Genomic DNA, 26,713 nt, shown 5'->3' with positions numbered 1-26,713 from the left:
CAAAGAGGTGATGTGACAGCATGCAGGGAGGTGGAGGGCTGCTCAGTGTGACGCTGCCCCTCATTTTACTGCTGTTGAGGGTTCCTGTCTCAGCTTGTGAACCTGAGGTTTCATGACATAGTGATAAAAAAAAGTCTGAGCCTCGTCTATGCTGATATTTACGCAATAGCACTGGTTCAGCTATTCAAAATCAGGTACAAAACTTTATTATGAATGCAACTCTAGGGCCTGTTAACATGGGTGATGCCTAAGCTAACAAGGTTCTCCTAACAAGCTTTCCTTAATTGTATAATTTAATGTTTGTGTGTGTTGTAGTCGAGGTGGACCACCCAGTGTGTTTTTGGGCTGTGTCCGCGTTCATGCTCTCCACTCATCTGAAGCAATGAGACTAAAAGGGAATCCATGGAGGATGGATGAGAACGCCACCTATGCCCCTGAGTCCTTCACAATCACTACAGATCTGCTCAGGATGTACCTGGCAGTATGATTAGTGTCTATGTGGATGAGCTGCAATAGGTAGTTATCAGTAGTTAGGTGCTTGCTAAACAAACATCCCAGTTTACATGCAGGCAAATTCTATTTGTATTACTGCAGCCTGTTCACTGGGAGCTGCACAGAGGCATGTCATGTGCTGATATAACTTCATTAACAGGGCAGCCAGGCATTCTCTTCAATTGCTGCGGGTCATTCTTTTGTTAGGAGTAGAGAGCTTGCCTTCCCTTATTAGCTTTTTACACTTAACCTTTGACATGCAGGATGTCTAGTTATTAATGTAAAATGGACCAAACAGCCTTAAACAGAGCTGAATGAGAGCTCTATTAGAGCACATACCTTCATCTGGGCTCCAGAGGCCACAGCCTATTAGTGTTAGACTGAGCCTAGTTCTGATAAAGCAGAGTAGCAAGACTCTTCACACCTTTCTTTAAATAAACTGCACTAGGTGGTGTAACAGTTCTTTTGCTAAAGATTACTTTAAACCCTGATGCCAACACAAATGAAATAGCACAAGTTGGAGAACCCAAATAAATGTGTGTTAAAGTATAACCTTAGAAGAATCTGTCATCCTCAGTAGTTAACTATAAGGTTCTCAATAGCTTGAGATGAAGCCAACTAGTTGTAACTGAATTACTGCTATTAAACTATTAAATCATTTGAGAACTACAGTTGAGCTCTTGAAAGTGAAAAACCTGCTGTAAAGCTATATTAGGAAAAATTGCCTATTTTCAAGATACCTTTAGAAAAAGATTGCATTGTAGAGAGGTCAGTGTCTGTTGTTAAACTCCATATAGAATTGGGTACAGGTAAAGGAAGATGAGTAAATAGTTTTCCTGATCACAGGTAGAATCTGTTCAAATGTGCTATTTGGTGATGTAGATGCTCTGCTGACTAGGACACTGGACTAGAAGCCCTGTGGTCTATTACTAGCTCTTCTACTGACTTATTTTGTGACTTTGGGTAAGTCACTTCACCTTCCTGCCTCAGTAAAATGGGGAAAATACTTACCTGTCTCTGTTAAACATTGAGATCTGTGGATGAAAAGTACTAGATAAGAGCTCAGTGTTAATTGTTCCTATTTCTTTGAAACAAGCACCTGAAGTATCTGATACAGACTCATCTAATCCCAGAAAGAACTTAGTGTGTGTGTGTAAATTAGCTGGTGAAAGACTAGTTTCAATGTGTAAAAATAAAAACCTCTTTTAAAACAGGCCCCAGTTCCTATCGTTTCCCTTGTAAGTGAAGAAAATAGGCAAGCTTATAATCACTATTTTGACACCATGCTGCATTAACAAGCTCATAAGTAATGTGTCTAAAGATAGGAGCTCCTGAAATTTGTGAGCCATTTGGGGGCACGTTGAAATGCTTTTTAAATGCTTTTCCGTGTAAGTGTTACAGTTGCCACAGGGTCCTTACCCATAGGATCACAGAGTGGAAGGAGGGTAGTCCATGAAAATATGGGAACGGAGGACTTGCCAGATAGCATCAGACCAATACATCCTTTTTGTCCTGTATTTGCTGGGGGGCCAGTTTCAGATGCTTGAGAAGAAGGTGAAAGAAACCCTATGGAAGGCAGTGATGGGATAACACCTCTTCTCCCTTTGTCTGCCACCCCAAGAAAGTTTCCTTCTAACCCCCATTAGTTACAGGTTGGCTCATGGCCTGGAGCACCAAGGGTTAATATCCCTTTCAAAGCTCTTGGCGAGAAGATTCTTGTGGCCCATCTGGTAAGAGGTGTGGTCCATGGTATGAAAATGTTTGAAAACCCTTGACCTAAATACAGGGAGGAAGTGGGGGTGGGGGGTGAGTCACTGTGTAATACTGACAGTTGCAGTCTGATCTATCACAAATGATTTTGCCTCATCTTGCAGTCCACCCACAGCCAGCAGGTGTTGCTGTGGGCTTTAGATTCAGAAGAATGAATACATCTTTCAGGCTTACAGCAGTGCCAGCCTTGCCAGTGTATGATTACCAGCTTTAATTGCTTCCTGAGCACCAAAGTAACTAAAGAGTATACTTCAGCACTTATAAACACATCCTTGAATGTGATGGAGCTCTATCAAGCTATTAGTGGAGGCCTATGATGTATCAGTGATAATGCCAGGGAGAACCAGACCACTGAAGAGTGGTATGTACCACTCAACATAAACCTTGAGTGCATATATAATGGGGATGCACGGAAGGAATAATGATGTCCCAGTATACGAAAGTCACTTGCATTTTAAAACTTTAAATTTTATTTTTCTTCTATTGCCACCCAAGGAAAGTTTGTAAGTGACATTTTCTATACACACAAGACGGATCATGGATAATTTCTAAGCACTGTTATGGAAGGTGCTAAATAAATCTACGGGGAAAAGGGTACACTTTGTTTGGGACTGCAATATATACTTCTAAGTGGATGTATTTTGCTCTTGGCAAATAAGGCCATTTCTAAATGAGGTGTTTACCTCTCATCTGCATATTATTTAAACTATAACTTAAGGTTGGTTTGGTGTCTTTTTGCTTCAGATATTTACTGCTGAAGATTAGTAATAATACATTGCTCTTATCGCTTATCAATAGATCTCAAAGCACTTTTTTACAGAGGAGGTAAGGCTCATTTTTCTCCATTTTACAGATGGAGAAACTGAAGCATGGAGAGGTGAAGTGACTTGCATAAGATTACCAAGCAGGAGAGCTGGGAATAGAACACGGGTATCCTGACTCCCAGTCCAGTGCTCTAGCCACTTGGCCCCACTTCCTCCATAGCAATGGCTCTCAATCTTTCTAGAATACTTCATCCATTTCAGGAGTCTGATTTGTCTTGCATACCCCAACTTTCACCTCCCTTACAAACTATTTGCTTACAAAGTCAGACACAGAAATACAAAAGTATCACAGCACCCTATTACTGAAAAATTGCTTCCTTTCTCCTTTTGACCATATAATTATAAAATAAATCAATTTGGAATAAAAATAGTGTACTTACATTTCAGTGTATAGTATTGAGAGCAGTATAAATAAATTATTGTATGAAATTTTAGTTTATACCGACTGATCTGGAGCTTTTTATGTAGCCTGTTGTAAACCAGGCAAATATTTAGATGAGTTGATTTACACACTGGAAGACCTCTGTGTACCCGAAGAGGTATGTATACCTGTAGTTGAGAACCACTGCTCTATAGAACCTTTCTGTCAGGGTGGAGATTACTCTACACTTTAAGGATCACAAAGTGCAGCTGTTTCTGAAGGAGATAATGTACTGTATCATTTTCCACATGTGTAAACTGAGTCACATTCAGAAAGATGTTGAGATTTGCTCTAACTCACAATGAAAATCAATAGTAGAGGTGGGAAATGAACTCAGGAATCCAGATACCCTCCCCCATTTTCATCACTAGACACACTTTCTGTGAGGCTCTGCTCTTTGTAGCATGTTTAGATGCTTGCTCAAGTGTGTATTTCCTGAAATGAAAAGGATTGTTCAGGCAGTTTATCTGAATCATAGAAATATAGAATACTTCCCCATAGTTGTTAAGTGGCACACTTTAATGTGAAGAGTTGTAGTCCCTACCCATGTGGCCAAGCAAGGCAATTCCCTGAATGAGTTTGCTCATTTTCCTTGTTCTTTCCCTTTTGTGTGATGGGGACTGCATTCACTTTGTCGTAACCTTTTTAGATCAGAGTACATTTATCAAATAGGGCCCTTTTGAAATGGAGGAAGTTGCTTCTGCCCATTCTTATTTTTTTGGGTAATGATGAAGACTCTAGATCCTTCCAGAGACCATTGGCACTAGGCAGATGTCTGTCACTCCTAACGGGTTCCCTATTTCTACAGAGGCCATTGCTTGTCCTAACAACTGGATGTGGAGCTACCCTTTCACTATCAGGTCCACTTGCCTGCTTCATATTTTTGGTTTTGTTTTGTCCCACAGCTATTAGTTCCAGTCACTTCTGGTGGAATAAAAGATCTCCAAAGTGATGGACAGAAAAATCAAAGAAATGATGCCCGAGCCTTAGGAAAGGAAGCTGTCAATTATAAATAAGTCTAGATCTCTGTGTCCTAAAGGGATGTGGAAATTCCAGGGAAATGCGGGTAAGATGGTAGTATTTTTAGTTATTCTTTTCTGGGAGGTAGATTCTGCTTGTGTGCATCCCATGGTGCAAGGTGAAAGATACTCTCACTCCTTTTGACCCAAAGGGTTAGCCAAAAATTCAGGGTCTTCCACGTTGTTCCACTCATGAGGAGAAATCGGTAATAGAGTCAGGTATCTTTCTGATGCAATCCTGTTTATTTACAAAGAATGTATAAAGTCCTGTTTCCCTAAACACAGCAGGAAGCAAACAAGAGACAGTCTTTGCTCACAACTCCAAGCCTCTTTTCCAGTGGGCACTTAGGCCCAAATCCACAAAGGCATTAAGGCTCCTAATTAAATACACAAACCTGCTCCCTCATTTAGCCTGACTGGAAAGGAACAGCTGTGACACCCACTAGTTTCAACCCAACCAATAACAATTTGAGCTGCAAGTAGAATGTCCTTTCATGAGTTTGTTTCACACTGGAGAATAAGAGCACTAGACATCTTTGCAATGCTTCTCTCTTCCTTAGATAGGTATAACAGAGAGGCCTTTTTGAGTACAGTGCTATGACCATTAGGCTCTCGATCACCTAGAACTAAGGACAAACTGAATGCGATTTCCATTGTGGAGGCACAGCTGGCCCAATGTGAACTCAGCAACTGGAGTGCTTGCTAACTGCCATCAAGGTTTTTGGAGGCATCGTGGCAAAGGAGAGTTGGATGATGGGATCTGAAGGATAATGGCAGTTTTGCAGACATTTGCAGGGAGCTTCTCCTAAGAGTGAGGGACAGCACAAAGGTGCTTGTTTAAAAATATAACAAATGGGCATTGGAGGCTAGGATTGTAGGCTGATTCAAGGTGCGAGTCAACCTCAGTAGTGAATGAGACACAATAGGTTGGGTAGGGATAGGTCATGAAGAGCCTTGAAAGTAAATACAAACTGCTTACATCTGATATGATGGAGAAGCCCGTGGAGAGATGCAAAGAGAGGGGTGACATGGTCAAAGTGACAGGCTATGAAAATGATCTTTGCAGCAACATTCCGAATGGATATGAGCAGGCCAAGATTTCTCTAGCCTTGACAAATGCAAAGGATCTCCTTTACCCAGTCTGTCAGAACTCATTTTTCAGCTCAACAGTGCTGTCTGTTCTACATGAGTTCTTATACTGCCCTCAACTCTGTAGTATCTAAGGGCCTTCCAGTAACACACCAAGTAACATGACTTAATATGTCACATGTGGTTTGCTCTCTCATCCTCTCTCCAGGGAGAACAATTGTGTTCAGTAAAGTGTTTTGGGAAGGTTTGTGTTTTTTCCATGTACGTGCTGCTCTTTGTTTATGTTGGGGAAGACAGAAGAAACGTGCCTTGCAGTTGGAGCAGAAGCTGGTGAGTTTTATGATGGTCTTTAGACCAAGCCTCTGTGTATGTGGTTGGATAGTGTAATTGTTGTGTGGTATTGACACCAAAGGAATGCCTAACTATACTTAGACAGGTTTCAGAGTAGCAGTTGTGTTAGTCCGTATTCGCAAAAAGAAAAGGAGTCCTTGTGGCACCTTCGAGACTAACAAATTTATTTGAGCATAAGCTTTCGTGAGCTACAGCTCACTTCATCGGATGCATTCCACCAAATGCATCCGATGAAGTGAGCTGTAGCTCACGAAAGCTTATGCTCTAATAAATTTCTTAAGTCTCTAAGGTGCCACGAGGACTCCTTTTCTTTTTGCAATTACACTTACTGCCACTCAGCAGTGTGGCTAAGGAAGACATGCTAGCAGTTACTGGGGACTTGAAGAAATGGTAACTTAAACAAGATGAAGTCCTTATATAAAAGAATTGCTAGAAACCCTGCACAGTGGTGGCCAAGAGTCCAAATTCTGATCCCGTTCTATTTGAACATAACCTTACCCTATTGGAAACTGAGGCCCAGAGAGAGGAAGTGATTTCACACAGCCAGACCATGGCACAGAATCCAAATCTCCTGACTCCTGGCCCCACGTCCCTTGCACTAGAGTACAGTGCTTCCTCTTAAAATGGGTCTGAGGTGCGCCCATTCAATCACTGGAAATTAGACAAACCAGATTGTAGGGACCAGCCAGCTCAATGTGTGCCTCCCTGCTCTGCCATCACTGCCCACCTGCCCCAGCACCCCCACCCTCCACCCTGTCCCCCACCCAATACCGTCACACCCTGTTCCCCATTGCCACCCAACGCCCCCATAACCTCGTCCTCCCTGCCCTGCCCCCAACACCGGCCAGCTGCCCAACACCCCCATACGCCTCGTCCTCCCCACCCCTCACACTGGCCAGCCCCCCCGCCCCAACAACCCCATCCTCCACCCCTGCCCAGCCACCCCACCCAATACCCGCTCCCCCACCTCCACACCCTGTTCCCCATCGCCACCCAACACCCCGTGTGTCGTGTCCTGTCCTCCCTGCCCCCCACCTTCGCTCCCCTTTCCCCCGCATGGAACCCATCCTCTCCCCCCTCCCCCCCACTGCCCCAACCCGCCCCATGCTCCATCCCAGCCAGCCACCCTCCAGGGCCCAACCCCCCATCACCGCCCACCTACCCTGCCCCCAGCATCCCCTTGTGTCCTGTCCTCCCCGCCCCCCACCCCAGTAACCCCCTCCTCCAGACTGGCCTACGAGGATTAAACATCGCCAGTCCCGCCCCTGTTAAAACGAAGCCCCCCTTCTGTTGCGCCTCTATCCGCTTCCGGGTTTGTTCATTGGCTGATTTGGCTGTCGATCACCATCTACCGAGAGCCCGTCCTTCCCCGCCCCCCGCTTTACGATGCCCCCCATCCCTAGCTGGTTGGTTGGCGGGATTATAATCTTGCCTCTTTATTGGCTGTCGTAGCTGTCAAATTTCTCCAGGGAGAGGCAGAGGGGCAGTCAGTAAAATCTGCCTAGCAACTGGTGTGGGCGGGAAAAGCGTCCTGAGGCGGTGACGGTTGGTAGCGCGCGCGCCACCCTGGGAGTCCCGCGCCGCCGGTGGCGCGCGGCGCAGGGGGAGGGAACCCGGCGCGAGGCGGGTCCCCCTGCGCGCGCAGCCCCCCCCTCCTCCTCCTCCCTCCTCCTGTCAGTGGCCACCTGAGGGAGCCGCCTCCCCTCCCCCCACGGCCCCAGTCCGGCCCGGGCCCCGCTGAGGAGGAGGAGGCGGCTCCGAGGGGGCTGAGGAGAGTGAGTGGCATCCCCCACCCCCAGCAACTGGTGGGGCGCGGGGCGCGGGCGCGGCAGGAAAGGGGGGCCGGGCTGAGCAAAAGGGGGTGACCAGGGCTGAGGAAAGGGGAGCGTTGGAACGGAGGGAGGGGCAGGGGGACCGGTCCGGGGGAACGGGATAGCGGGGGGCAGCGATGCTGGGGGGGAGTACCAGGATGTGGGGACAGGCCTGAGGAAGCGGGGGGCGAAAGAAAAGGCGGGCACCGAGGCTGAGGAGAGCGGTGGGCTAAAGCCAAGGGGGGGGCGGCCAGGCCTGAGGAAAGGGACGGGGCGGGGGCCAGGCCGGAGGAAGTGCTGCGCTCAGGGAACCAGGAAGAGCTGAGGGAAGAGGGAAGGGCACTCGGGAGGCCGAGTGCTGGGGGTGGGGTCGGTTCTGAGGGAGCCAGGGCTCCAGGGGTGGGGGCTGGGAGAAGGGTGGCGGGAATTCTGGGAAGCTTGGCCTAAGGAAGCCCCAGAACTGGGCAGAGAGGCATTTAAAGGGAGAACAGAGCTCAGGAAGTACCAGGGACGTGGGCAAAGCTGGGGGTGGCGGTGGCAGGGAGGAGGTAAGGGTGCATCCTGGGAGTTGCCCGAGGGACACAGCCAGCAGAGGCAAAGACAGATCATTGGTGCCAGAGACATGGTTGGGGGCAGTATATGTGCCAAAGATGGGCATCTTGCAAAGAACTTTGGGGATAAGGCTGTGGTTTGGCAGAGGGTCACCGTCAACAGCAAAGTGAGATTGAGTAGGAGGACATGCCAGAGGGAAGATTTATGATACGGGAAGAGAAGGGTGGATGCTGAAAATGGAGGGCACTTTTCAGGGTAATGAGACTGCACAGGCTTCTGTGGCATGTTTGGCATGTGCCATTAGGGAAAGTGAGGTTTGCGGAAAGTGGCATGGTATGGACAGACTTGCATGACCCATGCAAAAGCTTAAGAAGGGTGAATGCAAGCAATATGAGGCCACTTGAAGAAAGTACCTGCAAAATACTGGTTGTGTGTTGAGGAGTGCCAGATGGGATGAGCTCATGATGGGGTTTAAGATGGATGTGTTTTTGTGGGGCTGTTGCCAAAGATGGGTAACTGCACTTAAGTATCCATCTAGTGGAAAAAATGGGTTAATTTTCCCCCTCTAATCTGACAGCATCTCTCTTACTCCTTTGCCACTATCAGTCTTAATTTTTCTACTTTTTGCTGGTGTGTATCTCTCTAATATCTTTGGGGGTGATACAATATGTATACAAGACAAATTCTATACAAAATAAAGTTATATTGTGTCTGTGGTCTACCACCTTCTCACCCCTCAGCTATGGTTAGCAGAATATTTATAGGTTGCTTTTTAAAAAAAAAAATTATTAATTTTCTGTCTTGTATTTTTTCCTTCTATTCCCTGTCCTTGTAGCAGAACAACATTTCTCCCCAGAATAGTGTAGGATAAAGCTAGTGAGGACACAATGGAGCTGTTTTGGGTGCCAACTCAGAAAGGGGTAGAAAGATTGTGCTCAGGTGATAGTTTTCAGTTTAACCCTAGCATTGATGTCAACTCAGCGTTTTGTTTGTCACTATAACAAATGACTTTTGGTCTGTATATGCAGTCTGTATACTTACATACATGTACATCTTTTTCTGTGATGCATATTGTAGGAAGGTGCTATAGTTAAAAGAACACTCATCTTGAATATTTGAAAATGACTAGTTCTGTTTTCTGAGTGAGCATTGTTTAAACTGCATATACTGAATTTTAAAAAAAATCCTTTAAGAAAAAAGTATAACTGTTTTTCTACTCCAGTGATATTGAAGTTTCTTCAGTTTATATAGTTAGAAAAGGAGAAATTGATTATACAAAGGATTAATCAAATGTTTTGTATACAAAGTGCTTTCAAAGGCACAAAATAAACTGAAAATACTTAATTCCCCCCCACACACACACACACAAACAAACTTTTTAGTAATTTTAGTGTCATTTGCAACAGTAGGGGCAACAGTTTAATAAAAATGTCACTTTTTCCAATTGGACAATGTCCCTTTTTAAGGTTTAGGTTCAATTTCCATTCTAACCTCTCTTTTCGTACCATGATGAATTTTTGAAGAGTTTTGAGACAATCTCATGGCATGCAAGTGTGAAAAATAACACACACGTGTTCCAAATAGTAACCAGTTAATCTACCTTATACTATAGTAAATTTATTTAACTGCTGCTGCCACTTTCAGATGGCAAAACATTTCTCTCTGCCTCTGAAACTGAAACTTATTTTAAACCAAGCAAGTAACTCGTATATATTTGTACATACGTATTTCCCCTATTTCTGAAAAGCCACTTGAAAGATGTGAATTAGCTTTTATCTAGTAGTGTCCAATTCCTGACACTACAAAGCCTAAATCTCTTAAGATACATGTACAGTATGTGAAAAAACACTTTAGCCTGTTTATTGCAGCAAAAATAAAAGGGCAGTGCTAGATTTGGGAATAACCTGGAATATTTTGCGCTTCTTTCACTAGAACTCAGGTGCATTGGACTCTAGTGCCTTCTTGTGCTTGAACTTAGGGAGTCAGTTAAATCTCCGTTCCCAAGGCAGGTAGGAAATTAAAAAAAGTAAGGGTGGGGGCATGTTAAATGGACCTTGGGTCTAATTTTGATCAATCTTAAAGGTGCAATGGGATTCTGACAATACTAAATATGTTTAGTAGCAGCATCATGCAGTGGAATCAGAATTCAGGTTTCTTGCTTACTAGACCAGCATGGACTAGCATTAGGAAAGATTAGCAAAGAGAAGTAACTTGCGCTTGTGATTGATTCATCTCTGCCTCAAACTTTGAGAAGTATTGATGGACTTCACAACCAACACTACTTAGTAGTAAGAAGTGTCTGTACAGGGCATTGTGGGCTAGAGTGAGGAAGAAAGAAAAAGAGAAAATGAAGGAAGGAATCCCGCAGGAAAAAAAAACTCAAAACAAAAATGTACTTGAGCCTGGCTAGGGGAGGTGCTCTCCATTCCCTTATAGGCTACTAGCATTCAATTTTTTTTTCTCCTAAATAAGAGTTCAATGAAGGGTAGTTTTTTTTTACTATTGACCTCTTTCACATTTTTGGCCTGATCAAGAGTATCTCATTTCACAGTCTTGGTACATTAAAAAGCTAAATGGGCGTGGCATCCATGGGGCAGTGGAGAGGGTCACACTTTCTAAGAATAATATCCCTTTACAGGTCCACTTTGCACTCTTCTCTCCCACTGAGGAAGGCTAGCTATACTTTTCTGCAAAGCCCACCAACACTGTTCCAAGCCAATGCAAGAGGGATGAGGACAGTTGAGAAGCATAGCTGCAGGTATCTGCTAATGCAAACAGGGGCTAATTGTACAAGAGTAGCTGGAGGTGTCCTTCCTCAAAGGTTTCTTGAACCCACAGAAGTCCCAGGGTTGGGACCAAAGTTTAGCTGCTTGCACCACTGTGCATTGTGTTGCCATTAGCTTGCCCTCAGAATAAGGAAGCTAATGTTTTGTGTGTCCCCGTCTCCCACCCCACCCCAAGTGCCAGAGCCACATCAACACAATCGGACAACCCAACTTGATTAAAAGAATGGTTGGCATAACTTGGGGTTGAGTTGGAGGAGCACTTTTCCCCCATATTCACTTTTACATTTACTTTAACTGAAGACTTCATGCTTTTCACTTCTTGAATTGTAGTTTTTAGTAAGACAGGTTTCTAGATTAAGGAAAGTAAGCAAATTAAGATCAATTGTGAAACATGCTTATAGTGAACACTCCCCCAGAAATAGAACAGAGCACATATGGAACCAGAACTTCAATATGTCTGCCTTTATTACAGTTTCATTTTAGAACATTAGCGACATAAGTTAGCCATGGCATCAATTCATCCTTTAGAATTCTGTTGTTTAAGGCCGATTCAGACAATTGCTGCCAAAGCTGCAACAGCAGGGGGCACATGGGTAATTGGGGTGGAGGAGTGCCCTGCTAGTGACAGGTTGAAATGCTAGTATGGGTCTAGTGCAATTGCTTCTTTGCTGTATATAGAATCAGTGGCTTTGTGCTAACTGCTGTCTGATAGCAACTTGAACCTACTAGATCATCAGGATGTCTCCACCTTTATTACTATTCTTGCTGGGGCATGTTGCAGGATTTTCTTTAACCTCTGTCTTTTATTCCACTAGTTCTTGATATATTCCCTATTTTCCCCATTTTTCTTGAAACTGAACCTCACTCTCCTAGATGACAAAGCATGAAAGTTTGAGGTAGGTGGTGGGGTAGTCACACAATCTTGGGCCTTGTGTCTCTCCTCCCTTCTCCAAACACGTAACTTCAAAAGGCCCAAATTTCTTGAAACTGTCATGCTGCTGACACTATCATATAACAGAGTTTTGGCACTTATCAACTATGATGCCAATACAAAGTTGAGTGAGTCTTTATCTAACAAGAAGTGTCAATTTTTAGAAGAATTCTTGGATATATAAAAGGGTTATGGCGACCTAGCAATAATTTACATGTGTCTATTTACTGATAGAGTTGCTTATTTTTATACATGAGCAATAACTTGATGACCATCTAAGTCCAAGTGTAATCACTTCAATTCATATTCATGGACCAGTTAGCTATCCAACCATTGATTTTATATAACCAAAATAGCTGGGGAAGTGAGAAATTTCCTTCCTTCTGGATACAATGCCAAGGATGTTAAATCTCTAGAGACCCCGATAAGAGCTCTGCTGTCCTTTTTTGGAATTACTAAACAAGTATAGAATTTATCCATTCAGAACACTGGAACCATAGAATTTGATTGTCTTGTAATGTCTTCCTGTTGCACGATTTATGCCCTTCACAGATTCAGGATAAAACCTGTGTGGTAAGAACTTCCCTCCTATCCAAGAAAAAAACAAGGGTACTGTAGGATTTGATGATGCAGTACATGGCACTCTTCTCTCACAGCAAACACCTCACCGTCCTATTAGGGATAGTTTGTTATTGGAGGTATCATCTTTGGGCTGTAATCTAAATTAGAGATTCTGATCACATATGTGCAAATTCCCTGACACTTATTGCAGCAGTAGGGGTGTTTGGCTTTGGTGTCCTGGCCAAGTTTCAGCTTGAGTAATTACAATCTGTTTACCAAAGTCCACCTGTAGTTTCAGCTGGGTACAGTATTCTTCCTCTCTTCCCGGCCAAAACTTGTCTATTCCACTTTCAGGGGAAATTCTTATGTATATGTTGTTTGTGAAGTGCTTAAATAAATGTTGGGTAGACTTGCAACTATCCTTGCACTATGCAATGTCAATTTTATTATGATACACTTTGGACCTTACATATTTATAGAAAGTATTCTTTGGTATAGCATTCATGGTAACTTTTCAACATTAAAGGAAGAGTTAACTGGGAAAAGTCAAAGGAGGCAGCGTCTTCATCTCTAAAAATATTAGTTTGTTTTAAATATGCTCTAACTAAACAGCTTATCAGAAGCTCTTAGTCACCTTTCCCATCTAAGACAGGAACGCATGGCTTGAGAAACACTGACAGGATTGTCCGATTTTGAGCAAACAAGTAATTACAAACAAAGGGAGGATTTTTATTATAAAGTCCAAAAGTATCTGTAGTGCACCCTCTTACAATGTGGACATGACGCTCTTTAGGTAGAGCATAGTTCCTAATCTAATGCCTTGTTTGCAGTCACAACTTTTTGAAACCTTCACTTTTGGTCATGAAAGTGCTTTGTGCTTGATTTCTAGCTGAAGATGGTTTTAGGGAAATGAGAGTAAAAAAGGTCCGAACACAGAGGAGAGCAGAAGGATATTTTTCTTCTCCCACTACTTATTTTTTTTTTTTTTTAAAAGAGTCTTATATCCAGAATAGTTTGGAGGTTGAAGTCAGACAAGGAAACAGTACTCCCTAAGGAGCAGTGCACAGCTTTATCTGGAAGAAATTGGTTTTGATTTGACATGTCCATTTTTTTGCTAAGCTCTGTTGCTGTGTATTTTAAAGGAGGTTTGATTCTAGATGCATAGAAAAGGTAATTTCATCCAACTCAGTCTCCTAGGTACTCCATACTGATTAAGAACCTTTTCCTAATGTCCTTAGGAAACACAGGTTCTAGTAGAAGTAGCTGCAGCAAGTAGACACTGCCAGCTTCTCAACCAAGATGCCCCTTTTAGCCTAAGGGGATGTGCAGATGGCTGAGGGAGCTAGAAGTTTGAGTTGTGTACACTAACTCTCTGCTCTTTACAATTTGCTATTGAAGCCTGCCCCAAGGGGAAAATATACTCCCATTTTACAAGTGGGGAAACAGATACAGATGTTACGTGATTGACCCAAAACAATATAGGAAGTGAGAGACAGAACACAGATCTCGCATCAACAGAACTACACGCTCTCATTGCTATGACTTTAAATCGAGGTTAAGTGATATCTGTGAGAAGGGATTCTTCCTTAGGAATAGGGTGACCAGATGTCCTGATACTTGGGGCTTTTTCTTATATAGGTTCCCATTATCCCCCACCCCGTCCCAATTTTTCACACTTGCAGTCTGGTCACCCTACTTGGGATGTGTTTGCAATGTTGATATTTAGTCTAAACCTTCTAAAAAGCAGATATAGTTGAGGCCTTGCACATGCCCCTTCATAACTGACTATTCAAGGATAGAAAAGGAACTACATAATAACCATTCCTCAATTCCCTGTCATTGTCAAAGTCCCTCCCTCTTTAGTTGTGCTTAAAAGGCACTGACAAATGTAGAGCTGTACTAGTTATTCTGCATTGTTGCATGACTTCCACACTTGACTTTACTTCTGTGTCTAGCTTACTGTAAGGTTATCCTTGTATTTTTTATCTTGCTACTTTTATCCATGTAGCGTTACAAGAATGATCCCAATAGGAAGTCTGGGTGCAGATTGTCCCCATCTTGCTTGACACTTATGCCTGTCACTAACCAATAATTCCACTGCTCAGATTAATGTCCTGTTTTATGGTGTATGGTGCCCTTGGATTGAACATAAACCCTAGGACCACCTTAACACAGTTTAGGAGCAGTTCTTCATTCCATATATTCAAGTCCACTTACCTTCCAAACCCCCAAAAGAAACATATTCTCCCCCCCCTCCACTCCCCCAAGATATTCAGAAATCAATAGCTTGTGAGATACCAGTCACAAAACAGCAAGGTCCTTCAGGAGATATGCCTTCCTGCACTCTATATGACAGACTGCTAGACTTTAACAGAGGTTTTTGCAGGTCTGGTTAAGGATAATGTACTAGCAACAATGCCAGCACGGAATGAATAGCAACTATGTCTAAAGATTCAGGACACTCATTGGTGACATACTCGGAGCCTGTAAGGATTCACATCTGAACAATTTCAATTCAAAGTGAGATCCTGAGTCAATTTCACAAGTGTATTGAAACAGTACAATCTGATTGACTTTCAAAGCCTCTTTCAAGTCAGGAGCAGATCAATCCAGTATCAGTCATTTGCTACATCAGTCATAGGTGGGGGAGCACATTAGTCTTGTCAGGAGATGGTCAAGGTTTTAGGCATGATATCTGCAGTGCAGGGCCAACATTGCCTCTGCTTCTTCATGTTGCTGAAAAAGATGACATTTCAGCAAAGAAATACACCAACTAGCCCACTCAGTCCCTCAAGGACACTATCGTTATGTCTTTCTTCTAGGGATGGAGTAACCCACAAATGGATCTTCTTCCTCATGAAAGAAGATGCAAAGTACAGTCACTTTTGCTCCAGATCTGGCAAGAACTATGGATTCTTGACAGCATTGTGTACATCTTTTCTCCATTACTTCATATTCAAAGGATCACAAAGAGCAAAAAAGGATAAGGCCCATGTGATGATTGTAGCTCCAGCTTGGATATATTCATTTGGTTCTCAGAGCATTTGCCTGTAACAGTGGGAGCTCCAATTGCCATCTTTCCCAGATTTCCTATTGCAGGATCACGTTCTCTGTTTACATCCCAAATCTCTGAACACGGGTGCATAAATGCTGGATTGTTAGTGGATTATGAATGGACATTTCTCTGAAAAATTAAATAAAATCTTTGAGTACAAAGTGTTCAACAAAGAACAGTGCATTCAGGTGGAAATGTTCGTTATTGGCCTCAAAAGCAGCAATAAGAACCTCCATACAGGATGTGGTCCCTGTTAGCATGTGTCCCCTCAGTCTTCTCCAGACCAAAACCCAAATTTTTTCAGTCTTCCTTCATAAATCATGTTTTCTAGACCTTCACTCCTTTTTGTTGCTCTGCTCTGGACTTTCACCAATTTGTCCACATCTTTCCTGAAATGTGGCATCCAGAACTGGACAGTATTCCAGCTGAGGCCTAATTAGCATGGAGTAGAGCGGAAGAATTACTTCTTGTGTCTGGTTTACAATACTCTTGCTAATCCAGCCCAGAATGTTTCCTTTTTTGCAACAGTGTTACGATGTTGACTCAAATTTAGCTTGTGAGCCACTATGGACATCACATCCCTTTCTGCAGTATTCCTTCCTAGGCAGTCATTTCCCATTTTGTGTATGCGCGCAACTTATTGTTTCTTCCTAAGTGGAGTATTTTGCATTTGTCCTTATTCAATTTCATCCTATTTATTTCAGACCATTTCTCCAGATCCTTTCGAATTTTAATCCTATTCTCCAAAGCACTTGCCACCCCTCCCATCTTAGTATAATTTGCTAACTTTGTAAGTGTACTCTCTCTGCCATTATCTTAAATCATTTGTGAAGATATTGAACAGAACAGAACCCAGAACTAATCCTCATGGGACCCCACTTGATATGACCTTCCAGCTATGAACTACTGATAAGTACTCTCTGGGAATGGTTTTCCAACCAGTCATGCACCCACCTTATAGTAGCTCCACTGAGGTTGTATTTCCCTAGTTCATTTGTAAGATGGTCATGCAAATCAGTACCAAAAGCCTTACTAAAGTCAAGATATTACATCTGCTCCCCTCCCATCCACAAGGCTTGAATGGTGAAAGCCACATCTTTCACTATTTCTTTAAGCCATCCTGTCCCTTTCCTTATTGAAGGGCTTGTGAAAGTGTAAGCTCTGATGTGCAAGAGTATCCTGGATTTAATAAGGTAATTAGCATCGCTTGTCAGTACTTTAGAGACTTTTCTGTAGAATTCATAGCATTCAAAGCACCTGCCTTTCAATGTATTAGGCTTTACCTAAACCATACACCCTTTTCAGATTCCCCCAACTATTTAATTCTGCTCTATCATTACAGCAAGAAGTTCTAGGTACAATTTGGTGAAAGGGTGTACAAAATGGGAGAGTTATTGGTGTGAGAAGGATGAAGTATGGGAGCATAGTTCAGTGTTTCTCAACCAGGGATACACATAGCCCTGTGGGTATACAGAGGTCTTCTAGAGCAGGGGTTCTCAACCTCTCTTTCTGAGCCCCTGCCCTCCCCCCACTCTAAAGACTCCAGGGCCCACCTGTGCCACTACAACTGCTTTTCTGCATATAAAAGCCAGGGCTGACATTAGGGGGTAGCAAGCAGGGCAATTGCCTGGGCCCCTCGCAAAGCTAAGCTGCTCAGGCTTCACCATCAAGCCCTCGTGGTGGTGGTGGGGCTCAGGGTGGCAGGGCTTTAGCTTTTTGTCCCGAGCCCTAGTGAGTCTAAAGTTGGCCCTATTTGGTAGCCCCCCCAGGGGCCTCAGACCCCTCGTTGAGAACTTATTTGAGGGAGTACATCAACTCATCTAGATGGGTACCTAGTTTTAGAACAGACTACTCCAAAAAAGCACTTGCAAAGTCAGTACAAACTAAAATTTCTTACAATTACTTCTTTATAGTGCTCTGTGTACTGTACACTGAAATTTGAGTACAATATTTCTATTCTAATTGATAGATGGTAGAAGAGTAAGGAATTTTTCAGTAGTAGTGTACTGTGACACTTGTCTTTTTAGGTCTTTTGTAAGCAAGTAGTTTACATGAAGTGAAAGTTGGGGTATGCAAGACAAATCAGACTCCTGAAATGGGTACCGTAGTCTGGAAAGGTTGAGAGCTACTGCTCAAAGTTAACAAGAGCCACCTTAGTATTTGTAGAGTTGGTAATTGGAACTAGGGAAAGACCTTAGGGAGAATGCTCTTTAATAGCAGGACTTTATGGCTCCAGCTGCAACCATGTTGCTTTCCTAATTAGATGCTCAGTTTTAGCATGAATCTGGATCATATTGCATCAGCTCTGATTATTGGAACAGAATATCTATGCCACTTTTATCCTGTGCATCTGTGTCCCATTCATAAGTGAAACTGTTCCACCTCATCTTAGAATAAAGATCTACTTGAGCTTACTGCTGCTAAGACATGCTAATTCTAGTTCTTCCTAAATTTTGCCCCCCCAAAAAATCCCCTCCCCACCTGCTTCTGTCCCATTAGCCTAACTGGTAACACTGAAAGGGCCACCCACCAGTCCACATAAGTGTCATTAATGAAATGCAGCTGGTGCCCTCTTCTGCAGAACACTGTCACCTAGTGACACCCAGAACCTGCCAATCTCACCTCTGGAATTCCGATGGCTGTCTCAGAATTCTCCTGTTTGTCCACACCTTACTGTGTACTCAGGTATAAACACAGCAATCGAGGCCCAGATGAGGAGGGGGAGGTAATACTTTGCTGGCATTGCTTTAACATACACAGTAAACAAATACTGGGGAAAAATATACAGGGGTTTGCTTACTAAAATAGCTTCTCTATAGTTTTGTGCTATCGGATTATAGTTCAGATTTAGGAACTGTACCTATATTTATAAAATTTGTTTCTCAATCATCCTTGCAGCACAGTAACTGGCAAAGGTGTATGGAAGAAGTTGTAAGCAGTCTGAGATTTTGTTCAGTCTGAAAGTTCAGATTATAGAAGTATTTTCATATAACATCGAGTGATTTTTAAAAACTTGATTAAAAATAAGTATTTCTTAGGCTCTGGCTTTTGTAGAAAATTGACATTTGTTGAATATGATAGTTTAGTAGCACACCTCAGACCAGTGTAAGTCCAACTTTAATACTTGTTTGCACACTATTTTGCAGGATTCAAGCCTATTTAAAGCCAGACATTGAGCTCTTCAAACTGCTGGTGTTTTAAAATGCTCATTTTATTTGAAGGCTTACAGTAACCAACCTTATGTGGTCAAGTGATACTTATCACAGTAACTTAGACTTCTTTGACAAAAAATGGGATCAAAGTTATTCCTGTAGCTCCTTATCCTTTTATATTTCTTCTCCAAAGGCACCACGTCACACATGAGTCATGAAGGGAACTGTTAGAGTGACAAAGTCCTTGTGCCCTCCCCCATCAGTTAAGCAGAAGCTCTCTTATCACATATTTCTATCATCTTTCACTCTGAAAGATCAAGACATTTAACTTTTTAAAAAAAGATCACTTTCATCACCACTGAAATGCAGGCACCTCTGTTATGAAACTTTAAAACCACATGATATTTTTGGACATAGTGAATAGTTTCTCAAACCGAAGCTATAAAGGGAATTCAGGCAGGTAGAGAGCGTAGTTACGCAAATTGATATTTGACTAGGATCCTTAACCTTCTGAGAAGTACCATGATTGTGGAAAAGGGAAAGCGGTCAACACCTTAGCTTTAAGTCTCCTATGAAAGAAGGCAATTCTAGCACCATGCTCAATTTCTGTTGGCTACTGACACAGGGAAAAACACCACTTACTGAAACATTTTCTGCACTACTTAGGTCTTTACACATACTGACCTTGCTCGCTACTTAGTGTTCGTAAAGGCAAGGCAGTGTGGCTCCAGGCATGAAGAATCTATTCATATATTTTTAAGTGCCCATATAAACAGCTTTGTTTAAAGCTATAAACTAACCTTTATGTGGGCAAAATTGAAAAGAACTCTTGCAGTTATTTAGAAGTTCCATGTCTGTCAGCATACTAGATGATAAATGCAAATGAGGGTTCATGAGTAAATACAACACTGTTTACTTGCTTGCATGATAGTGAGGCGATTTCAAACTGATCATGCAGGTGCCCAAATATTCAATAGGTGTGATCACAGATTTAGCATGATCAGGAAGTATTGTAGTGCCAGGAGGAAATTTTTCAGAATCAGCTTGGATTTTTAGGACACCTAATGTGTGTTCCTGAATGACACTTTAATGCAGGAGAGTGACTGTCTCCTCCATCCGCACTTGAAAAGTTATTTACATGATACACTTAGAGAAGCCGGGATAATTAATCACCTCTGTGACTACCCTTGTTTCAAGTGTCAGATTATTGTGCTGTTTGCAACTAAGTAGTTCTGGCTTTTTTTTTTGGGGCGGGGGGGGGTAGAGGAGGAGGGAGGAGAGATGGGAGAAAGTGTGGACCAGAAGAATTTACAGTTAAGAAATTTTGCATCACTAGCCATCTCTTAAGTCTTACCAATTTTTTTTTCTAAGATACTATCTGAAAAAAATATTACAACAGGTTATATTTAACTAAGTTTATATTTTTTGGTATACACATATTATATATGTGGTAGATGGGTAAAGATTTAGTTAAAGCTCTAGCATTTCTCCTTTTATCTAGTAGTAGTTTCATAGAACTTTGCACATAAGTCAGTGTCGGGAGATTATCATTTCAGCAACCTGCACAGATCTGTTGAGAGTGAGTTACTGCACCTTGTCTACATATTCCCAGGCACACACTATTCAGTGGCACTGGTATTTTGCTTTTGCTCAGAGTACAACAAAATTACAACACACATGATTTGTGGTTGAAATGGCAGCAGGCTGCAACTTTATTGGTTAAATATTTGTAATACCAGTACAACTTTCAAGTAATCCCCACAGCTGACAAACTTCAAAAACTCCAGTACTACTTTGCTTCCAACTCTTTCTTCATGTCTCAAGATTGAAGGACCCTCTCACCCCACTTTGAGAAAAGAATCCTCCATCCCCACAGCAGCATCTGACAAAAGATTTGAACTTTGCTAGCAAAGGGAGACCAACCTCCTGCCTCCCACACCAATACTAGCTGCACTTGAACTACATCCACTCTCAAATCATTACCTACTAAATGCCACTGGCCTATCACTTAGCTGGCACACCTCACCTCCACAAGTTCTTCGTCAGCATACAGATAGGCAAAAGTGTTCTCTTCCATCTGTAAATCTGTACCCAGATAATGTGGAACAACTCTGCACAGTCATACACAATGTCATATTTGAAAAAGCCACCCCAATTGCAGTTCCGATTTCCTGGATCATTTTATTTTACAGTTTACTTTTACTAATTCTGTAATCGCTCTTACTATGAGCCATGGCAATAGTTTTAGCCAAGCCAGATTTGCCACAAATACATCTGTTTGAGTGCCACTTAGTCTTTTAAGCTTAAACAACAGATCTCCATACCCTATCACCGAGTAGTTTTCTTCTATCAGAGAATATATTAAAGGTAGGAGCTGGTCCTATCTTATCCCTCGCACACCTGAATGGTGTGCAAACGTACTTCTGCTCCACCACTAGTTTGTGCATCCATGATACAGATCCTGGGCATGAAGAGATTCAGCTACCAAAAGAAATTCTCTCTCTTCTACTCAATCCCTCTTGATGCACAGACAGACACTACAGCAATTTGATTCCCAGCTACTAAAGGCCAGAACATAGACCGTACTACAGCAAACCAGCTACCACTGCAGACATTATTACCTCAGTCTAAAATGCATTGGGCTAAAGCTCACCTGGAAGCCGCTAAGAAGAGCCAAAAGGCTTCTGGAGCACTGCCATTAGATGAAAGTGTCAGAAGACATCCATCCTCATGCAGGACAAACAAGCCCTCCTCGTGCCAGTTATACAAGCAGATAAGCCTCCAGTCCCAGACAGACCAGGCACAGCTTCTTTCTTTGTCAGCAGAGGTGCACCACTGAACTTTGAATCGTAGTCTATTTTGTGGAGGCATTTTTTGGGGGATGGTGAGGGAAGAAGGGGCAGATCCCCAACTAGTGGTTGTTGGGCAATAAGGTTCCAGGCAAGCCATCCAACTGGTCCCATTGCCAAGTTTCAAACCTTGAAGATGTCAGATGGCTGCTGTAAATACTGTTTGGAACAAGAGGCTCTCCACTTCTGATGCTGTAGCCTTCCCGATATACTCCCAAGTCCTCATGTTGTTTTATAATGTGAAGGCAATGAATCTTTTGTGAGAGGATCTGATCTAGCCCATTCTTCAAACAATATCTTTGCAAGATTCCCCATACCCAGCTGCCTGGGAAAGAGAGGACGCTGCTAGCAAATAAGATGCTGCTGTTGAAACAATCCAGCACTTGAGCCTGTATGTGGACTTTCAATAGCTCAGGCATAGGTGAGGTTTTTCATAGGAGTGGGTGGGTGAGATTCTTTGGCCTGCGCTGTGCAGGAGGTCAGACTAGATGATCAGAATGGTCCCTTCTGACCTTAGTATCTATGAATCTATAAATTACAGGATGTGATCCACAGGCAGAGGCCAGACCACAGAGAAACCCAAACTTTTCTCAGTATCCCTGCCATCACTATTTCCAGGTTTCAGAGTAGCAGCCGTGTTAGTCTGTATCTGTCTGCTTCAAACAGCCAGTCATCAAACACCATATTCCTAGAATCAGGGATGAGAGAGAGAAAACTGGCAACACATTTTGTCATACTAGATAGACACTATATTCAAAATGTGTTATGGAACAGAACAAAAACAATTCCACCCCCTGAGAATGAAGCACTCAAACAACCCCCCACATGCATAACACAGTTGTAGATCTGAAGGCCACTCCCATTTGGAATGCTAGGATGACAAACCAGTAAACTGTTAGAAAGCGCCACCTCTCAGACAGAGAAAAGTCTTTCTGCATATCCCTAGTAACCTTAACATGGTAATGCAAGTAAGGCCCTGGTTGCACAGCAGAGTACAAATGCCAAGAGAATGCTCAGATTGGATTCAGGGCCTGAGAAGCAAAGGTCAGTACTCCATTACCTTGGCTGGCTACTTTCACCTCTCCAAACTCCTGCAGTATGCTCATTTTATTTCACAAAATAGTGCCTCACCTGGATTTTAAGAGAAATACTGTGGTAGAGGTTTGAATGTGGGGGCAGGATCCTCATTCTTCCAAAGCCAATCAGAAACCCTAACAAGATATGTGCTGCTGAAAGTGATTCAACATTGCCTTACTTTGTCCTGAACCATTAAGGTGATGAGCTTCCAGTCAACAGATCACCTCACATAAAAAACAGCCCAGTCTAGATGTGAGGTGAACTGGAGCCTTTCACAAAAAGAAAAGGAGTACTTGTGGCACCTTAGAGACTAACAAATTTATTAAAGCATAAGCTTTCGTGAGCTACAGCTCACTTCATCGGATGCCTTTCAGAGGCTGCACAAGAAATCCCTATTGGCATTAGCTTGTCATAACATAAATGCCCATCCAGAGCAAAACCAGATAAATCCAAAGTCCCTGGAATGAACTGGTAACAATCCAAAAGCTAATTAAGCACACCCCTTCTTTTATCGTTCTGAATCCCAACTATAATCTGGCAAGAACCCTTAGCATACCAAACAAACTCAGAGTCAGTTAGGTCATTCACTGAGCTACCTTTGATTTAGGAAAGAGGAGGATTCTTACCTGGTCTCTCTCTCAGGGACCACACCAAAGGTTAAGTATTGGAAACAAGTTAGAGAGCTCAGCAACATAGCCAATTTGGAATTCCAGTAATAACTTGACCCACCTGAATCTACCCTACAGCCTTAAGATGTGGCACAATAGCGTGTCAAAGGATCTTCATTAGGAATCGAAACAAACACACAGATCATGCTTTTGGGTTGGCTTTATTTCCTTTTGTGTATGTAGATCCTGGGCAAGTTAATTGGGGTGGGGCCGCTTCCCTCCATACCTAATACTGCACCCTAGTATTTACCTTTCTAAAGGGTGCAGATTCATTTTGTACTCTGCAACTGAGGCATATTTTTCTATGTATTTAAAAAGATCTCTCAGGCTGCTTTTTGTTAGTTATGATAGAATAAACTCTGTGGAATTCCAGTTAGCAGTAATTTGTGCCATCTTGAGATACTTAGGTACAGGAGTTTTCATATCTAGTCTCCCATCAACCCAGTTGCTGCTTCCATGCAACAGGGAAGCTATTTCAATTTCTGATGCTGTCCAAGTCTTTTCCTTCTTGGTCTTATAGATGGTGTCCTAGAGACTGAGTGATTTGCACAAGTCTGTTTTTCTGTGATAGGACTCTGCATTCTGTAGGTTGCCTACAGAGGCCTGGAACGGACATCCAGGGTCATTTAGTCCAATCCTCAGCTATCACAGGCAACTTGTCATATCCCATTCATAACTGTATCAAGATCCATTTGATAGCTAGTTATGTTGTTTGCCCCCCACTACTCCTATTGGAAACCTGTTCCAGAACATCACTTCTCTGATAATTAGAAGCCTTCTTCTAATTTCCAGCCTAAGTTTATTCATGTTCACTTTATAGCCATTTATTCTTGTGCCATCATTGCCCTTTAGCAATATCTCTTTTCTGTCCTAGGTGTTTAGGAGTGTGTGGGGATGAGGGGGTTAGAGAGAGAGCAAGCAATCATATCCTCTCAGCCATCATTTTGCTAGACTAAACAAACTTAGCTAGGCAATTTTAGTCTTTCTATCGAGAGTTATCAGTTCTCTATGTTGGGGGAATTGTACTGTGCAGCACATGTACAGATAGATTATGTGAACCAGCAACCTTTTGGACCTCAGCCTCCAAGCTTCTAATACCACACCAACCTGTGGCATAATAAAACTAATTCAATCCTGGCAAAGCCCGGAGTGTCCTCAGCAAACTATATACTAGCTTCCAAGTAACTTTCAGCTTTAGGAGCAGCTGTAGTCCTATCCCCCTCAATCCATGGTGAGGTATCAGAGTACTAGTACTACTCGTTCCTTGACCTCTGCTGAGATCTACAACCAAAAGGAGTCTCTCCCACTTGACCTGGAAAGAAACTTGCTACTTCCATGACCATCCTAGCCCTTTCTTGCTCTTCTACCCAGGCACCTCCCCCTACCCCATATCCTCCAACATCAGAGGCTGAGAGAATAAGGAAAAGCCCTAGGGCAGTGGTGGATTTAGAATTAGTGGGGCCCTGTGCACAGTTTCATTTTTAGAGGTCCCCCCCTTGGGACCCAGCCAAGAATAACACTTATCTCCCCCATTTTTCATTCTTTTTTTCTTCTTCATCCTCCTCCTATATTATAAGTAATAGGAAGTAAGTGAAAATAAAGTGAGGTACCTTGATTGGGTCAGGGAGTTGGGGTGCAGGCTCTGGGCTGGGAAGAGTGCAGGAGAGGCGCAAGGGGATGATGCACACACCCCTCCAGCCATGGCTCCTAGGCAGAGGTCAGGGGGTCTCCATGCGCTGCTGCCCACAGGCACCGCCCCCACAGCTCTTATTGGCCAGCAACTGTGGCCAATGAGAGCTGTGGAGTTGGCATTCGGGGCAGCATGCAGAGACACCCTGCCTCCTCCCAGGGGCCACAAGGACATGCTGGCCGCTTCTGGGAGCAAAGCGAGGGAGGCAGCGCAAGTAGGGAGCTGCCTTAGCCCTACTGCTGGCACATCTCTGCATGCCTCTTAGGTGAGAAGAGGGCAGCGGGTCTACTTGTGCTGCCCGGGGCGCGTGTGCGGAGCCGCCTTCCCCCCCGCCAGGGGCACGCAGAGACGCGTCAGCAGCAAGCCACTTCTCGGAGCAGCGTAGGGCCACAGCTTGCAGGCAGACAGCCTGTCTGCACCATGCTGCATCACTGGCTGGGACTCAGGGGCGAGTTGTCAGATATTTTGTCTTGCATTTTGGGGGTCCCCGTGCCATCACATGATTTCTTCCATGGCAAGTCTGCTCCTGGTCTAGGGTACCACCTACTTGCCTCAGAGCTGTTGGCTATAGGATACTAAGAAGGGAAAGAAAGCGGATCTCAGCGCTTGGCTGTCCAAACGTTAAGCTCCGCCAGCGTGAAGCACTGGGAAGTTTTTGGCACAGGTGGTGGAAGCCTAGTAAGGCTACAGTGGCCAGACCATAGAGTCAAACATGGGAATAGGTGGCCCAATACATCAGGGGTCTCGAACACGCGGCGTTATTTTCTGCAGCCCACCAGCTCCCCGCAGCACCCCCACCCCCCTAGCATTTACCTAGAGCAGCTCCATCCCAGCGTGCACTGGGGCAGGGCAAGCTGCCTGCCTGCCCTGCCCTGCCCCCGCGCCACTCGGGGAAGTGGCTGGGACCTGTGGGAGGAGGAGGTACAGGGGTCTGTGTGTTGCCCTGGCCGCTCCTCCAGGGACCTCCCCCGAAGCTCCCATTGGCCGCAGTTCCCTGTTCCCTTTGCACCCTCCCCCGGTGCCCACCGGGCCCAAACCCTTCCTGCAGCTGAACCCCTTGCTGCACCCCAACCCTCTGCCCTAAGCCTCCACCACACCCCTCCTGCACCCCAACCTGAGCCCCCACCACACCCCATACCCCTCCTGCCACACCTCACACCCCTCCTGCACCCCAACCCCCTGCCCTAAGCCCCCTGCTGCACCCCACACCTCCTGCCTCACCCTGAGCCCCCTGGGGGCATGGAGGGGGCAGAGTTGAGGTTGGGATTTCAGGGAAGGGGTGGGAAGAGGCAGGGCCTCATGGAAGGGGTGGAGTGGGGCCAGGGCCGGGGCAGTTCAGGGGGTCAGTGGTGCTGCTCTCGGGCTGATGTGCTAGTCCTCATGGTCATTTGGGTTTGAGACCCCGCAACAGATTGTAGCTAGAATCTCACATTATGACAGTAAGGTGCTGGGGCCTAAAAAGCCACGTGGCGGCTGGGGTTCTTTGCCGAGGGCAGAGTAGACCATACTGCCTCAACAGGAGAGGAGGTAGCAGTGAACCTTCGCACACCCAACCCTGAGCAGCGCCACAACCACCCAGGATTTAGGAGTAAGCCACGGACTGCAGTCGCCCTGG

General features: G+C 44.0%; 1 protein-coding gene across 9 annotated transcripts in view; it reads left to right on the top strand.

Annotated features, from left to right (window-relative positions):
* The first annotated feature begins 7,490 nt into the window (after nt 1-7,490).
* GATAD2A (GATA zinc finger domain containing 2A) overlaps nt 7,491-26,713 on the top strand; it is a 108,083-nt gene continuing 88,860 nt past the window's right edge. For 2 of the 9 annotated variants that reach the window (XM_043502712.1, XM_043502715.1), the window contains exon 1: nt 7,494-7,741. The gene's annotated coding sequence lies outside the window, so the exon portion shown is untranslated. Of the gene's footprint in view, nt 7,742-10,967; nt 11,088-26,713 lie in introns of all 9 variants that reach the window. The other 7 variants (XM_043502705.1, XM_043502695.1, XM_043502701.1 and 4 more) reach the window with 7 other exon arrangements.

The sequence above is a fragment of the Dermochelys coriacea genome, chromosome 25 (assembly GCF_009764565.3).
Source record: "Dermochelys coriacea isolate rDerCor1 chromosome 25, rDerCor1.pri.v4, whole genome shotgun sequence".
NCBI lineage: Eukaryota > Metazoa > Chordata > Testudines > Dermochelyidae > Dermochelys > Dermochelys coriacea.
Note: the sequence above shows the minus strand (reverse complement) of the source record. Positions and strands in the feature narration are given on the sequence as shown.